Here is a 5334-nt window from a genome sequence, read left to right as displayed (position 1 = left end):
CAACTCTTCTAATGTCACAGCTTTGCCTTCATAGTCATAAACCATGCCCAGAGAGTGAAGCCCTGCCCCTCCCCTCCCCAGCTAACCCCACGGGCACCTTGGTATTGCTGGGCCTCTCACAGCTCCATTAGGTTTAATGTCAGAAGATAATGCCCAACAATGTTGTCCATCTAAAGTACTAGAAGGATCCAGGCTCACTTTTAGGAAGGAGATACCCCCAGAAAGTACTCTGGGCACACTTTCCCCTAAAAACTTTTTTCCTGGATCTTAATAAAAATTAAAAAAAAAAAACAAAAAACAAAAAACAAAAACAAAAACCTACCTCGCAGAACATTGGTCTGCACTAAATGGCTCTCTGTGTATTGGTTAACTACAAATAAAATGGAAGAAACTACATGTACCAAGTGGCCTTTTGTACTCTTTTCGTGGGCTGGGAGGAAAGAGAGAGGATGTGGGCAGCTATGGATAAAGTCAGGAAGAAGATGGTCAGCCAGTGAGCCAAAGCGCTTTCGGGGGAATGCAGGCCTCCTTCAGGAAGCCATGAGGACTGCCTCTTCTTAAAGAGTCAACTCAATTCACCAGAGTTCATTAGAGAAAGAGCAGATCCATGACGCCTTTAATAGAAAGAAAAGAGCCTGGTCTACAAGGCAAGTCCAGTCACAAAGAGAAACCCTGTCTCAAAAAACCAAAAACAAAAAAAGAAAAAGAAAAAGAAAAAGAAAGAAAAGAAAAGAAACCAAAGCAAACCATCTCAAAAGCTTTATCTGACCATACTAGAGCCAGCTCCTCTCTCAGTCACGTAAGTTGAGAGTGTGGTACCCTGCCAGGGCGAGCTTAGGCTCTTTCACCTCATTAATAGGCTTAGATATGGAGCCTCATTTCACAAGAGAGGCTCAGGGATTGCGGGAGGAGACAACTATGGAATTCTAGAGTGATCTTAAATAAAGATCATTTCACTTAAATCTGCCCTGCCAGCCCCTGGGTTTATTTCCAGTGTTCCTCTCGGCCTATTTCACTTGGTCACAGATGCTCATAATAGAGAACTGTCTCCAGGGAGAACAGCCTAGATTACTTCTGAGATGCCCTTCAAGGAAGCAGACATCTTAGTGTCCTTCAGCACTCTCATGAGGAGTAGGGAAGTGATGGTAGTAGCCAGCAGGAAACAGGCCCAGACAAACTCTCCAGATCACAGCTGCAGAACACTGTGGCTCTACTGACTTTGTGAATCAGTAGAGCTTCTGAGCTATTCGGTCTCTTGGGGGTAACTCTATGGATTCTGAACTTGTTTATAATATACACTCTAAGCAACCCCTGTTGGACTAGTCTTGAAATGAGATGTCTGTTTCCTATACCAATGCTCTTGGTCTTTCCGCATGCCTAACTTTGGAGGGATGCTTAGAGAAGCAAGCCCAAGCCTTGGCATCATGGGCTCTACCACCTATACTAAATATGTGATGTTGGCTAAGTCACTCACTATTCCTAAGCATGGTCTGTATCACAAGTTCCAGACCAGCCAGAGACATTGTAAGACCCTATCAAAAAAAAAAAAAGTCTGCTATATGTGACAATGGTGGATGAACCTGCAAGACATGTGCTAAGAGAAATAAACCTGACCTAGAAATGAAACATCTATAATATTCTAATTTATTGAAGCAGAGAGCACAATGGTAGTTGCTAGAGGGTGAACATAGGAAAGAATAATTGTTATACAATGCGTATAGAGTTTCAATTATGTAAGAGAAAAAAACTGGATAAATCCACTGTAAACACTACCTACAGTTACTAATATTACACTGTTCACTGAAAAACTAAGATAGTGTATCTCATATTGCATCTCTGTGCCCTTTCCTGCACACAGAGACTTGATTTAAAAAAAAAAAAAAAGTCGGTGAGGAAACTGTTGTAGGCGATAGATGGATGTTTATTGCCTTCGTCGTCATAGTGGTTTCATTGGGGGTATCGAGATGTTCACATTCATCCAACTGCCTACATTCAGTGCGTGCAGGTTTTCTTTTTTTTTTTTTTTAATTTTTTATTATTAATTTATTCTTGTTACATCTCAATGGTTATCCCATCCCTTGTGTCCTCCCATTCTTCCCTCCCTCCCCTTTTCCCCTTATTCTCCTCCCCTATGACTGTTCCTGAGGGGGATTACCTCCCCCTGTATATGCTCATAGGGTATCAAGTCTCTTCTCGGCAACCTGCTGTCCTTGCGCACGGGTTTTCATGTCATGTTTCAGCGATGCTGCTTTTAAAGGGGCGCGGTCCTGGTAAAGAACAACTGGTCCAGAGTGAAGGGGGCCAACTCTACTGCCTGCCTGTTTACTTAGTGTAAATATTCCCGGCTTGCCCAATGCCTTGTGATAGTGAACCCAGAGATGGAATAGATGCACACACATTCTCAACAAAAGCCAGTTCCTACATACCATTGAGACATTTTGGAAAGATTTCAAAGTATGCAATATACTGTTAAATGTACGTGGCTTTCTCGAGGCAGTAGCAGTGATGTGGAAGGCGTGCCTGGTCTTATAAGACATACACGGAGATGTCCTGGGGCTATCCTGGTCTTATAAGACATACACGGAGATGTCCTGGGGCTATCCTGGGCTTGGCAGATTGTTTTTAAGGGGGCTAGCAAATGGAAGGTGTTGTGAGTGAGTGTGTGTGTGTGTGTGTGTTAGAGACAGAGAGACAGAGACGGAGAAAGAGAAAGAGACAGACAGACAGAGACAGTCTGAGAGAGAAAAACGCATCAACACGTTTATAAAGTTGAGCTTGTTGGCTCATTCTGTAACACTAGCACTCTGAAGGGTGAGCAAAAATATACCTAATAAGTTCAAGGCCAACCTGGACCTCATAACAAGAATGGGGATAGGATTTAATTACTTTAGTATTGAAAACATGGGCAAGGAATACATTTGTATTCATTAATGAAAACTATTTAATTTTTCTCAATATTTTTGAGGAAAAAAATCAATCTGTTGCTCAAAAAACATTCTGTATTAAAATCTGGACGTGCAACTTCTACTGAAGAGTAGAGTCTAGCTCAAAGTGGCAGTGCACACCACTAGTCCAGGCATTCACACAAGGAAAGAGGATTCCAACAATTTCAGGCTAGCCTGGGCTACACAGCAAGACCTGGGGAGGGTAGTGAGGAAGAGACAGAAGAAGGGAGGAGTGGAGGGGCAGGCTGAAACTCAAGCCTCAGCATATTGGGCTCCTAATCCCAAGTGACAGCATTTAGCTAAACCAAGCAGACCACTGGGCTCCCTAGTCAACTCTTATCTGACCACTGTTATTCACACTGTCTTCCTGACTCCTCCAACTGTTTGCATTTTTGACATCTGGTTCAGAAAATAGTCAGTGATGCATGGTGGGAAACGTCCCTCAACAGCAACACACCGACACGGGCCACCATCACTATGGCGGCTTCCAAGCGTTGAGAGGAAATAAGCACAAGTCCTGGCTCCCTGGTGTTAACTACTGCAGCCCCTGTCACTCTTCCTGCTGCCAGGTGAATGCCTTGAGAAAAAGGATTCTTTTTTATGTCCTCAAATACAGATAACCAGCTCACTCTGCTGACCCAAGCTGAGGGACACCACCACTTAAGTTCCTCGCGAATCCTTTAAAAAAAAAAATCAAAATTTCACTTCTGGGACTAGAAAAGAATGAAAGAATATCGTGGTCTGAGTTATTTTCTCCCTTTTTGCGGCTCTTAGAACGGACAGTCCAAGAAACTGGGTCAGATACCAAGGTGTCTGTCACTAAGAAGGCTGTGAGTTTGGCTCCCTCTAAAGGCAGCAAGGACAGTTACCAGTGCCTTGCACATGGCAGCTAGCCTAGGCTATGTGGTAAGCTCCAGGCCAGCAGGAGATGCTGTCTTAGAGGGGGTGTGGAGGGGGAAGAGTGGCTTGCACTAGACAAGTGGAGAAAGTGAGTAAGGGTTGTGACTGAGGAATGACACCCAAGACTGTCCTCTGGCTTTCAAATGAACTTACACCAGGAAGCACACATGGAACACAAAATGCGCTAAGTGGAGGGGCACAGGCCTGTCATCCCAACAATTAAGGAAGCTGAGGCCAGAAGCTGGAGTGAGTAACAGAGTGAGACAATGTCTCTAAGTAGTTTTTTAAACGGCTAGTTATATCTTAGTGACAGAGCCCCCAGGTAGACTATGTGAGGCCCTGGTTCAATATACAGGATTACAAGGATAAAGGCCCTCCCAGTGGCAAAGGCCTGCCTGTGAGAACATGACCCCCACAAAGGATCTCCTTCATCCTCCTCCATAAAAGCCCCAACTCCTACTTCGTGAATGTGAAATGCCAAGGATGTTATACTTCCCCACACTCTTTAGCCATGCATGGAACAGTACCTATGGTGGCTTGAATAAGAACGGCCCCCATAGGCTCATGTATTTGAATGCTTAGTCATCATCGGTGAGTGGCGCTGCTTGAGAAGGATTAGGAGGCGTGGCTCTCTTGGAGGAAGTTTGCACTGGTGTGGGCTTTGAGGTTTCAAAAGCCCAAGCTAGGCCCACTGTTACTTTCTCTGCCTGCTGCCTGTGGATCCAGATGTAGAATTCTTAGCTGCTTCTCCAGCCTGTGTGAGACCATGCTTTCCACCATATGATAGTGCACTAAATCTCTAAGACTGTGAACAAGCTCTGACTAGATGTTTTCTTTTATAAGAGTGGCTGTGGCCATGGTGTCTCTTCACAGCAATAGAACATTGAACACAAAACACTTGTGTTTTGATTATTCCACTGCCCTGTGCTAGTCTACAGAAGGAAAAAGCAAGACTTAAAAGCGACTGGTTATTTAGGAAGAAGCACATTAAAAGCACTCTGACTCAAGATGAGCGGGAAGCTATCCCAACAAATGCATTTTGGATTAAAAGGAAAAAGATAAAGTATTTTACCTAGACCCACTTATCCCACAATCCTGTAGACAGGGTCAAAGAGAGTTTGTCGTCATGCATACCCAGGGCATGGTGACAGCACAGGACATCCGCATTATCAATGTCATGTCAGGCTCTCTCCACACAGCTTAAAGTCCTTTCCTTTGTCTCCAGATGTTGCTGTTCTTGTAACCAAACACAAGTGTTCCCATCGGAATGAGCACAAAGCCAAAATAAGGGCAGCCAAGACATAAAAATGAAGAAAGGTTTTATTAGCTGTAGCAGGTAAGGAGGGCATGGAAGTTACTTCAAAGCAACGTCCTCCTTCAACACAGATGATGAGGATTTCATTCAAGGAGTCTAGGCAGATTCATATAGTAAAATGTATTAGTGGCCAGCCCATTTCCAGGCACGTCCAATCCTGTATGTTCTAAGCAT

Source organism: Acomys russatus, chromosome 6 (assembly GCF_903995435.1).
Source record: "Acomys russatus chromosome 6, mAcoRus1.1, whole genome shotgun sequence".
In the NCBI taxonomy this organism is placed as follows: Eukaryota; Metazoa; Chordata; class Mammalia; order Rodentia; family Muridae; genus Acomys; species Acomys russatus.
Note: the sequence above shows the minus strand (reverse complement) of the source record.